The following is a 12,952-nucleotide window of genomic DNA, read 5'->3' as shown; positions in this document are numbered from 1 at the left end:
CGAAAGCACGTAAAAATGCAAGTAGAAAAATAGGGACCACTCCGGTGGGAAGGTAACAGCGTTCCGTGCGCCTTTGGCATCTAGTCATGCCGGCCACATGACCATGGAGACGTCCTCGGACAAGCGCTGGCTCTTCGGCTTTGAAACGGAGATAAGCACTGGCCCCTAGAGTCGGAAACAACTAGCACGCATGTGCGGGGGAACCTCTACCTTTACATTATTGCCTAAATAAATGTGTGTCGTGTCTTCATTTGAAAAGGACAATTTGCCTTGATTGAACACCAGTTGCAGAATCAAAATAATTCTTCCACATGTATCATGCTTCAGGACGACTTCTTTTTCCCTCCTGTGAAAAATGAACTCACTTGGAGCATAGCCACAGGGACTGAAGGTGAGTAAAGAGGAAGCCCAGCCATCTTGCTTGTCAGAAGCTAAGTGTCACTAAAAGCATTGCATCTCTTGCAGCTTGCTCTAAAGGGGAATAAGAAATCCTGAAGAGTTAGGACAAATTAATCCTAGCCCTAATTCTGCCGTTGTGCTTTGACTGCAAAGGTGCTTAGAAGGTCACATCTATAACTTGGGGAAAAAACATATAAAGTATGGTTGAGATTCTTGCATCTCATTTAAACAAGGGTATATCAATATGTCAGTGTATAGTAACTTTTGAAAACTGGCGATTATTTATAATCCTGTGACAGAGCACGTAGAAACACTTTAGTTCATCACACATACCGTATTCATACAATACAAACGTCATGGTTCGGACAGATGCAAACGCTGCTAACATCAGATGTTCTTGCTCTGACAACAAAATTATGCTATTAGTCCATTAGCTTTGTTGCCATCTTTTCTTTTGTCTTTGCTTTCATATATACTGCAAGGTGTACAAAAGTGAAAAAGAACATTTTAATATCCAATAGGCTGCTTTTCAATCCCTTGAAAGCATACTTAAAGCTATTTACAATGGGCACAGTGACTGCACAGACTAAACTAGCTGCAGCTTAATTACTGAGAGCAAACTTTTAAACCAAGTTAAAAGGCCAATATTTTTTTTTTTAAAAAAAAACCTCTTAGGGGTGTCAAACTCAATTTCATTGAGGACCGCATCAGCATTGCAGTTACCCTCAGGGGGCCAGGTGGGTATGGCCAGGGTGGGCGTGGCCTACTGGGTGGGCGTGACTAGAGTGGGTATGGCCTACTGGGCGGGCATGGCCAGCTCTCCATCGTTCGCATCAAGGGTGCCTATGGGGGCCTGGGCAGGATTGGGACAGATCTGAGGGTCTCTGGCGGAAGGAGGGTCTCTGGGCCAGGGCCAAGGCAGTGGGGGCCATTCCCTCACTGTTTCCAGGATGGCTTCGCGGGCCACATGAAACCACTTCGCGGGCCGCATCCGGCCCCCGGGCCTTGTGTTTGACATGTCTGTCTTAGAAGGTTGCCTTAAAATTATGAGGGGACAGAGAGAGAGCAAAAGGAATTTGTCCCTAAGGGGACAAACATTCGGTCCGAATCCATCAATGGAGAAGACCATAAGTCCCAGCAAAATAGACCTTGGTTAATGAATGAAGATGGGGATTACCAATTATTCCCCCCCCATCTTTTGAAGTTAGCAGGAAGTTCCTGAATACTCCATTTTTTCTTTCTAGTAAAAATGGAAACTGTTTCTACTCTCTGCATGAACACAAGGAATTCTTGGAATCAACTACAAACCCAGAGGTCTTCAACCTTGGCAACTTTAAGACTTGTGGACTTCAACCCATTAAAAAGCGGGAAGCAACTCAACAATACTAAGAGATTGAATACTTCATTACAGTGCAAGGTCAACTTCCAAGTTGAGATTGTTAATTAAAGGAAACCACTAAACCTCATGGTCACAGAAGTCTTGGAAAGCCAGTATGAGTCAGCTATAGTTGAGTTACAATCGCTCGCAAACCATCAGTTCCAAAAGACAATAATTTGTGAAGAAATCAACATCTGGGTAAATATTTTCCATGCCATTCTGCAAAATGAAAACAACATTCCCATGATACACTAAAGCCCAAAATAGAGTGCCATATAAAGAACCAGTGTAGTTATTTAGGATGTCATGCAGGAGCCCTGCAAAAATGTGTTAATTCAAATGTGTGAGCATCTTAGCTTGATAGTGACCATTTATGGATCAAGGAGGACAATAAGAAAGAAAACCAGGAGGAAACTATGGTAACTATGAAAGCTTCTCCTACTGGAGCCTTGGTGAAGCAGTGGGCTAATGCCTCCTTAAGTAACACCAGCTGCCTGCAATTAGTGCAGGTTCGCATCCCACCAGGCTCAAGGTTGACTCAGCCTTCCATCCTTATGAGGTAGGTAAAATGAGGACCCAGATTGTTGGGGGCAATAAACTGACTTTGTAAAATGCCGCTGGGGGGGGGCGAAAGCCCTAATAAGCAGGCATATACATAGAATGAAGGCTATTGCTAAGCACATTGATTTGTGCTTTAAATTGTAAGCTGCCCTGAGTCTTCGGAGAAGGGCGGGATATAAATGGGATTAAAATTAAAATTAAAAAATTAATTGCCACTAATCCTTAGCTATTGACTCAGCCCATAGTGGTTTCTTTTACTCCTGTCATATGGAATAAGTCATAGTGATTTAATTTTTATTTTTTTAAAATCTAAGTTAACAAGCTGCAATGCCTGGCATCAGACAATATTACAGCAAGTTATAGCATAATATAGAGTTTAATAGTCCTTTTGAATCGGAATCAGTTCAAAATTAACCAATGCTGTTTTCCACATAGCAGTCCAGAGTCTGAGACTTGGACTTTGATCAAGCTGAACTTTCATCTTTAGGAGAAAGAAGCAGTTGCTTGTTTTACATCCAATATTGTGCCATTTATTTAAATGCCTTAAAATGACAGTATAATTTTAGTAATTAAGATACCAATAGTTTAGAAAACAGGTTATTTAATTTGGCTATGAGGAAAAGTATTTTTTCTTCTTCCTTGCATTCCTCTTTTATTACATTCCTATCTGAAATACATACCTCTGGTAACTGTATTTATATACAAACCCAAGTTACTCCATAACATAACAAGTGCGTTTCTAAGTTGCACCACTTCTCACTACTTGCATATTGCAAATTGGGCCTGGTATTTTGCTGATCACAATTCTGTGATCTCAAACCTATATCATCTAGTATCTGACAGAAAAAGGAATAAATTTCTGACGATACTTGTGAAGGATAAGCTTCCAGTTTCAGAACAAGATACAGCAATTCATATCCTGCTGAGTTCAGTAGCTGTGCATCATCTACACAACAATAAAATACATTTCCCGTGTTTGTTTTATGGCATAATAAATATGTTGTTGATTTCACTTGATTTCTTAATTTAAGGGGGGAAAAATAAGTTCTTAAAAGCATTGTTTCTGTTTTGGATGAATTGCAGCAACAGTCTTAAGTTATTTTTTCACTGTACGGTATGTTGAAACCCAACAACGAAACTCAATACCGCAGCCCGCTGAATGCAGAACTGAGAAGTAAAAATGTGTCAAGGATTCTCCATTTTGAAAAACAGATTATTCTCTGTACACAGCACTAGTTTTAGGTGCCAGCTGTCAACACACAGTAATTTTTTCAACAACCTAGTCAAGAAGAGTGCATGGAATTGTTGAGTAGCTAACAAGGATACTTTTGTCCTTGGATGATCAAACATAGAAATGTTAGCCTTACTCTCTACAACAGAAAACCTTGTGAATTTGCTCTGGAACTGAAGTATTCTATCTGCAGTGGACTAGGTGGTATTTAGTTTCCCAACAGAGAATATATAATTGTGAAAGTGGGGGGATGGAATAGAAGCTATTCTTGTGCCAATAATCTCTGGGGGTGGGTGGGGGGAATGACTGTATGTTTTAACTATTCAGTTGCTGCAAATCACAATAAGAAAGAGACAAATACTGGAAAGACATAAGTCTAGCCTGTCTTACAATTCTGATTCTGAACTAGCTGCTCCAGCTGAACCAGTGGGATGCCAGCCTTAAAGAGACTATCATCTATTCTTGCTCTAACCTGAATATTTCCAGTATTATTCATGCATACTGTATATTATCAATCAGACTCTACAGCTACAGTATATGTAAGAGTATGTGTATGCCCTCTGTTTCCATGGACTGCATACAATGATGGGTTTTCGCAGCCCCATCATAATAAAAGGAAAGTTGAAGTTTAGATGGTGAACTTCAATATCCTTTGCTGTAGTCAGAAAATTAGAATAGAATAGAATAGAATAGAATAGAATAGAATAGAATAGAATAGAATAGAATAGAATAGAATAGAATAGAATAGAATAGAATAGAACTGGAAGGGACCTTGGAGGTCTTCTAGTCCAGCCCCCTGCTCAAGCAGGAGAACCTATATTGTCTCAGACAGATGAATGTCCAGTCTCTTCTTGAAAACCTCCAGTGATGAAGCCTCCATGATTCCTGGAAGCAAAGCTGTTCCACTGGTTGATTGTTCTCACTGTCAAGAAGTTTCTCCTCAATTCCAGGTTGCTTCTCTCTTTGTTCAGTTTCCAACCATTGTTTCTCGTCCTGCCTTCTGGTGCTTTGGTGAGCAACCTGCCCCCCTCTGCCTTGTGGCAGCCCCTCAGATATTGGAACATTGCTATCATGTCTCCCCTATTTCTTCTTTTCTTTAGACTAACCAAACCCAAGTCCCATAGCTTCACTTTCATCACTTTCATCGTAAAGGGGAAGGGGCTATAGAGATATAAGGCTGTTCCTTACAATTCAATAATCATGAACCAGAAATGCACCACTATTTTAAAAGAATATATATCCTGATGGGGCTTTTTTTTTTTTAAAAAAAGTGCATTGATGCAATGGTGATGCAATCTCAAATTCATGACTGTGGGCACTGAATACAAATAAATAGCAGCAGGCATGTTATCAGTATTGAAGTAAAAAAAATATAGCAACAATTCAACTCATCTGGATCTGTACGCCCGCTCTTTAAGGCTTTATGAAAAGCCAGAAGGATCAGCACCAATCTAATCTTTATGCTGAGATCAATTAAACAATGGAATAGCTTGCCTTCCGAACTTGTGGGTGCTCCATCACTGAAGGCTTTCAGAAAGAGACTGGACAACCATTTGTCTGAAATGGTATAGGGTCTCCTGCTTGAGCAGGGGGTTGGACTAGAAGACCTCCAAGGTCCCTTCCAATTCTATTATTCTATGTTCTACATGAGGGACGCGGTGGCTCAGTGGGTTAGGACGCTGAGCTTGTCGATCAGAAGGTCGGCAGTTTGGCGGGTTGAATCCCGAGTGTCGCGTAGCAGAGTGAGTGCCTGTTACTCATCCCAGCTTCTGCCAACCTAGCAGTTCGAAAGCACGTAAAAATGCAAGTAGAAAAATAGGGACCACTACGGTGGGAAGGTAACAGCGTTCCGTGCGCCTTTGGCGTCTAGTCATGCCGGCCACATGACCACGGAGACGTCCTCGGACAAGTGCTGGCTCTTCGGCTTTGAAACGGAGATGAGCACCGGCCCCTAGAGTCGGAAACGACTAGCACGCATGTGCGGGGGAACCTTTACCTTTACCTTTATGTTCTACATGTATATGTGCAAGTAGGAGGCAGAGAGAGAAAGAGAGAACATTTTACTCAAGTAATTAGGGGACTGAGTTAAAAACTTACTCTGATAAAATGGCATCCTCCAGAATAGCAACAATGACAGTAAAATACACCAGGACAGTAGCCTAAACTAAGTGATATACCTCTGCATACATTAATATAAGAGCCTTGGTGGAGCAGTGGGCTAATGCCTCCTTAAGTAACACCAGCTGCCTGCAATTAGTGCAGGTTCGAGTCCCACCAGGCTCAAGGTTGACTCAGCCTCCCATCCTTCCGAGGTAGGTAAAATGAGGACCCAGATTGTTGGGGGCAATTAAGCTGACTTTGTAATAATGCCGCTTGGGGGGGCAAAAGCCCTAATAAGCAGGCATATACATAGAATGAAGGCTACTGCTAAGCTTGTAAGCCACCCTGAGTCTTCGGAGAAGGGCGGGATATAAATGGAATTAAAATAAAATAAATAAAATTTAAAAAATGAAGTTGTAGCATGGTTAATCTATATAGCATACTTGAAAGAGCTTTTCAGACTGCCAGTTCATCAAATGATGCAGTTTTATTCTATATTTCTTCTTCACTAACTTTTAAGAAAATGGCAAAATAATGTTTAAATTCTGGGCAAATTCAAACTGAAAAGAATCCTATCCATCTCATCCAATTTTATAAATAAGACAATGGTCCTTGCAAATGCTTGGTGCACCCACATACATGTCTGAATTAAACATTTCTGTTTAATTCTGATTATTCCCCCCCCCCAGTTATAAGCTTGTTTCTCAGCATAACTCCATACCCTCATCTAATTGCCTCATACCAAGAAAAAATAGGAGACACGTATTGCCTCAAGAGCTTCCAAGCAAGTCCCAACAGGTTTCTTTTGGCTAAGCTTGACAGCTGGATAAGCAAAATGAAACCTGACTTTCTATACAGCCATCTCTCTTCCCAGCTTGAGCTTAATCAAAATGTCAATATGAAACCTAGAATAGCTAGCAACAGGATGAAACATACGAAAATATAAGGTAAATAGTAAGGAAAAAAAAAACCAAGCAAATCACCACTAATAAATAACCTAAAGTGTCAAAACCACTGGCGACAAGCTATTAATCACCACAAGTCTCTTGAAAAAGCCAGATTTCCATTCTCTGAAAGAAGACTAGGTTTGTTGACATCAGATGCTTCTCTCAGGAGAACACATTTGATGAAGAGTACTTCAACTGTCAAGGCCTTCTATGCCCCTCCAGGGTCTTACTTCTCCCCCTGGCACTACCTGAGTGCCTTGATTGAGCAGTGAGCCTGGCTATGATGTGTCATTCAAACACAAGGTCCTGAGCTCCTAGGAAACCAAATCTTCCTTTGCAATCTCATTATCTCTTAGTTTATCCACTCCACAAAACTTTAACATGTCCTATGGAATAAGTCCTTTGACCTGTATCCCACCCGAATCACTCCCAATTTGAAAACAAAAGAAAATACAGCCAGAGGAGGGGGAAAAAATAGGAATGGCAACAACCTAGATAGTAATTGCATGGAAAGACTATGGGTCGGAGCAGAAGATTCTTTGTAAGCCCTCCATTGTCTTTTAATACCTCTCCTTTCATGGTTATTTCCCTTAGCTAAATTTGAGAAAGTGAGAATAGCATTCAGTGGAGACCTAAAATCGCACTTAGAATACTACATCCAGTTTTTGTCACCATATTATAAAAATGTTGCAGAGTGCAGAAAAGAGCAACAACGATGATTAAGGGGCTAAAGACTATGAAGAACGGTTGCAGGAATTGGATATGGATAGTCTAGTCACGTGAAAAGAAGAACTAGGGGTGACATGATAGCAGGGTTCCAATATCTGAGAGGCTGTCACAAAGAAGAGGGTGTCAACTTATTTTCCAAAGAACCAGAAGGAAAGACAAGAAACAAGGGATGGAAACTAATCAAGGAGAGAAGCAACCTAGAACTAAGGAGAAATGCCCTAACGGTGAGAACAATGAGTGCAGATAGGTGCTGGTGCACATATCTAAGGGATGGGATGAGGCAAGTGGGAAACGGAGTCGCTGAGAATATTCTCGGCTCAGCTGTTGGCCAGAAATAGCCCATCCCTATTGGATAACTCAAAGCATCTCAGTGTCTAAATAAATATGAAAATAGAGCTGTCTTCATCAAGTCAAAGTGATGTGATAGACGTCTTCCAGTACTCGAGGGGCTGTCACAGAGAAGAGGGGGTTCAGCTATTTTCCAAGGCACCCGAGTGCAGGACAAGAAGTAATGGGTGAAACATCATCCAAGAGAGATCAACTTAGAACTAATGGCAATTTTCCTAACAGTGAGAACACTTAATAATTGCTTGCCTCCAGATTTTCAAGAAGAGACTGGACAACAATTTGTCTGAAATGGTATAGGGCAGTGGTGGCGAACCTATGGCACGTGTGCCAGAAGCGGCACTCAGAGCCCTCTTTGTGGGCACGCGTGTCATGTCCCAGAGATGGCAACTGTCCCTCTTCAACCAGCTGCCCGAGGTCCCATGTGGCTGGATGCATCCCAGCACAGCTGGTTTCCCTCCCCCCCATCCCATCCCTCCTGGCCTTGCATGCTCTCCTTTTCCTGGGCACGACCCACTGCATTGCCTCCTCTGCTGTCAGCTAGCTGTCCAGAGTGTGCCGGTTGAGGAGCCGGCAGGCTGTGGCTGCTGACGGACACTGTCGGCCTCCATGTGCTCGCTGGCCTCTGTGTGCGGGGGCTGATGGTGTCAGGCAGCAGCTGCCCTGGCCCCTACCTAGCCTTGCCTTGCCCCATGGCAATTGGTACACCCACCCTGCCTCGCCTCGCCTCACCCCGCAGGACGAGCCTCCGGCCCACCATCCCTCCTGCCAGACCCTCTGGATCTCCCCCAACCCTGCCCGGCCCCCAGAGGCATCCCTCCCCACGAGCAACATCGAGGTGACCATGCCCACTTTGGCCCACCCACGCAGTCTGCCATGACCACCACAGCCACACACACCCAGTGAGCCACGTCCCACCTGGAACCCGGTTTTGGGTTGCAGTTTGGGCACTTGGTCTCTAAAAGGTTCGCCATCACTGGTATAGGGTCTCCTGCTTGAGCAGGAAGTTGGACTAGAAGACCTTCAAGGTCTTTGCCAACCTTTTTATTCTGTCTTCTGTCTTGAGTTTTATACAAAAAGCACCCTGTGGATTATTTTGAGAGTAGTAACTGCTAACCTCTTTTCTGATTCAGCCACATCTGTTCATTCCTGGCCAAAGCCCGCCTAGATGCTTGAAACACAACCTGGAGCCTGCTGCACAGGCTGATGGTATCTGGGTATGGTCTGATGGTCTTGAAATTTATATAAAGAATTCAGTATTCAGATTATGCGTAGATCATAATTCTGTAACAGAAGCCAGGAGATAAACACTGCTCCAGCAACTACCTTCTTGAAAGCGAAGGTTTTAAAAACTAGTTTCATAAAGTTACACCTAATATCAGTGGTTCTCCCCAGAATGTTCTACTCATTAGTCTAGACCAGGGGTAGGCAACCTCGGCTCTTTTATGACTCATGGACTTCAACTCCCAGAATTCCTGAGTCAGCATAGCTGACTCAGGAATTCTGGGAGTTGAAGTCCATGAATCATAAAAGAAACAAGGTTGCCTACCCCTGGTCTAGACCAAACTGGCTCATTCTTTTATTATCCATGTATTGCCCATCCTTCCACTTTCCACTAACTATGTAATGTTCTGCTCTGGGAGCCAGTTCATGTACTTCATGCCCACAAAATGGCTGGAGACAGTAGCAATCACAACACCAGCAAACACCACAATGGACACTCTTGTGACTTGTGATGTATTCCTTGCATCAAGGGCATATGAACAGAGGGTGAGATCAGTGGAAAAACAGTCCAACCTTGTTAGCCGTACACGATGTGGGGTCAGGCATTTCCTGATGTTCAAGCCTTCTATACCCTGAATGATAAATAAACGACTGTCTTTCCTTCCCTCAGAAAAAAGCCTGCATGCCATACAGAAATTTGGTGTGCCAAACTCCATTGTGCATACAGCAACCGTTCCTAGATTGAGCCTCTGCCTATACTTCAGCTTTAAACTCTAAAACTACCTGGTAAAAAAATATTTCTCTCTTTCTGAGAGTCTGAACTGGGCATAAGGGCTGAATTGGTACATACAAAGTAGGTCCTGCATTCTCCAAACTTTCTTATTTTCTTAAGGACAGTTTGTGTTGTCCTTAAGACCTATCACTGTTGTTAGAAGTGGAGACATGGACTCATCCATTTTTGAGAGCCAGGGGAAAAAAAATTAAATTTGTCTTGCACTGTGAAATCAAATTCTCCTGTGTTTGTTGTTTTTCTGGGGACAGAAAACCTCACAGGTTCTGGGTGGGGGAATTTAGCAGCAAGGAAAACCAGAATGACAAGTGCCTTGTTGTTTCGGCTTCCTCCCACATCTCTGAGCGTTAAATATAGCCTGTGTAGCAACGGCCTTGGGCTGCCCTTGGAGGCCTAGCCAATGAAAGCTTCGAAAACAGCCTAATTCCTCAACCACACCTTCTAAAGGACGGGTGGGCAGAGCCTGCAGCCTAGCTACAGACCAACAAGCACAGCTTTTTCAAATCAAGTGGAAAGACCTTGGTAAATTCATCATGCAACAGAGGAGAAAGCTCGGAGATATTTTGATTTGCATCAGTTGACACAGATCAGGGCATTGCAGAATAACAGAGTTGGAAGGGACCTTGGAGGTCTTCTAGTCCAACCCCTGCTCAAGCAGGCGACCCCATATCATTTCAGATAAATGGCTGTCCAGTCTCTTCTTAAAAGCCTCCAGTGATGGAGCACTTAGTATTATCTGAAGGCAAGCCATTCCACTGGTTAATTGTCTTCACTGGCAGAAAAATCCTCCTTAGTTCTACGTTGCTTCTCTCCTTGATTAGTTCCCATTCATTGTTTCTTGTCCTGCCTTCTGGTGCTTTGGAGAATAGGTTGACTCCTCTCTCTTCTTTTTGGCAGCCCACAATATTTCCACAGCTGAACCTGTCTACCAAGTCAGTCCCACGTTTGTTTCTCATGTAGACCTACTCTTGCCCTGAGTATTCAAATTCTTCTGAATGGGTGGCTCTTCAGTGACATGATTTTTTGCAAAAGGGAAAACAAACCACGATTAAAAATGATAAACTGAATAGGAAGTGGTCCAGAGTAAAACCAAGAATTATCTTGTCAGTGACTGCAGGGAGAGGGGAACATGTTGGTGCTGTTGAATTTACACATCCTGCTGTCGAAGGAAAAGTCTTCGTCATGGTTCAGTCCAAGCCGGGAATAAACAACATGGTGACTGCTTTAGAAAGAAGGCTGCAGTTTATTGAAGAAGAGAGCCAGAGAGGAAGATGGCTCTGGAAGAAAAGAGAGAGAGCACATGGAGGGAGTGGGCTTTTATACCCTCTGGAGCCTTTTGTTTGGAGTTGTTCCTGTGGCATGAACTTTGACCTGAGTCTGAGTGTGCCCCTTTGGCATGTGTGGGTTAATCCTATTATGTCCCGTCTTAGAGTTTGGGTGGGGTATGTAGATTTTAGGTGTCTTTGTCTTCGTAATCTTCTAGCTGGGGGCCTCCAACCTTCCTGGATTATTTACTCTGCATTTCTACAGAGCTGGTTTCTGCTTGGGGGAGGGAGGCTTGGGGCTATTAAGAAAAACTGGGCATGCTTTTCTGCCTCTTTAAGATCCTTTGAGGAAATATATTTTTCTGCCCTTTTAATATTTCCTTCTCTGGGGGGCTGACTTCCCACACTGCTAAAGCTGATTTCTCAGTAAAAAAGTAGGACAGGCAAGAGCAGGCATGACTCACACAAGGGAAATTGCACACACAGGAACCCGAAAGGGAGGGGCCGTATATCTCTCTAAGCTGAAAACCTACACATTTCACTGTGGCATAGATTCTTAAGCCCTTCTTGTTTAGCACCAAGTAAAACTGCAGGTACTCCTCGACTTACAACCACAGTTCAGCCCCAAATTTCCCTTGCTAAACAAAACACTTGCTAAATGAGTCTTGCCCCCATTTTACGACCTTCCTTGCCTCAGTTGTTAAGTGAACCACTGCAGTTGTTAAGTTAGCAACACGGTTGTTAAGCGAATCCGGCTTCCTCATTGACTTTGCTTGTCAGGAGGTCACTAAAGGGGATCACATGACCCCAGAACACTGCAACCGTCCTAAGTACATGTCAGTTGCCAAGCAAATTTTTTTTTATCATGTGACCATGGGGACACAGCAGCTGTGTGAACATCAGTCATATAAGTCACATTTTTTCAGAGCCATTGTAGCTTTGAATGGTCACTAAACAAATAGTTGTAAGTTGAGGACTATATATATTAGTATTTTATTTTCATGCTGCGTATGTATGTGTGTATAAGCTAAAAAAGCAAAGTGATATCAGTGCTAGTTACAATCTGCTGTATAGTTTATCCCCAGGTTTTACATCCATCTTCCAATGTGGGCTCTTATCTTAATAGAGGAAGAAACCCATTAGCCTATTTAATTTGTGGGCTGAGTATCTTCCTGGTAGCTTTATCTGGCTCCTACTCTAGCTTGACAAGTTTGACTGGTATGCAGCAAAGGAGTCTTGCTTTAAGACTAATAAAGCCTGAATGCAACCAGAACTATTAATATAAAGCTAAGTAAGAGTTGGAAATACTTTCTAAGCAGGGGGATCCGATTCTGCCTTGACTGGATGGGCTATTCAGGGCTGCTTCATAAAACGTGCATGGCAAACATGGTGCCAGAATTCTCTTTCCAAACTACAACAATGAATTTGCGAGTTTAGCCAGGCCAAAAAAAAAAAAAAGCCTCCAGATTTTCTAATTCAATTTTCAAGCGAAAAATGTCATCTGTTGTTTTTTAAGCACTAACTCTGTCAGTGGTGTTTTTATGCTGCCCAGAGACTTAAGTCTGATATGGGACAAACTATTTGGAGGCATGGGAAAAGTTCACGTAGAAAATCCTCTTTCATACCAACAAACTCTGCAGCAGACATCTGGAAGAAGTTACCTTTGACAGATAGTTCTCTTTATGTGGGGAATAGGTGGAAAATATGAGAGGATTGTGCCATCAGGGCCCTGCACTTGCAATTTGCAATGCCATAGACAGGGCTAGTAACAGAATGTTGCAAGAGACCTTGTAGGTCTTCTAAGCAGTGGTGGGATTCAAATATGTGTGGTTCTCTGTGTGGATGCCGCTTCCGGAAGTCCATTCTGGGCCTAGGCAACAAAAAATTAGCTACCGGTTTTGCCGAAGTGGTGCGAACTGGCTGAATCCCACCACTGCTTCTAATTCAATCCCCTAGTTGAGCAGGAAACCCCATAGCAGGGGT

Source organism: Vipera ursinii, assembly GCF_947247035.1.
Source record: "Vipera ursinii genome assembly, chromosome: 11".
Lineage (NCBI taxonomy): Eukaryota > Metazoa > Chordata > Lepidosauria > Squamata > Viperidae > Vipera > Vipera ursinii.
Note: the sequence above shows the minus strand (reverse complement) of the source record.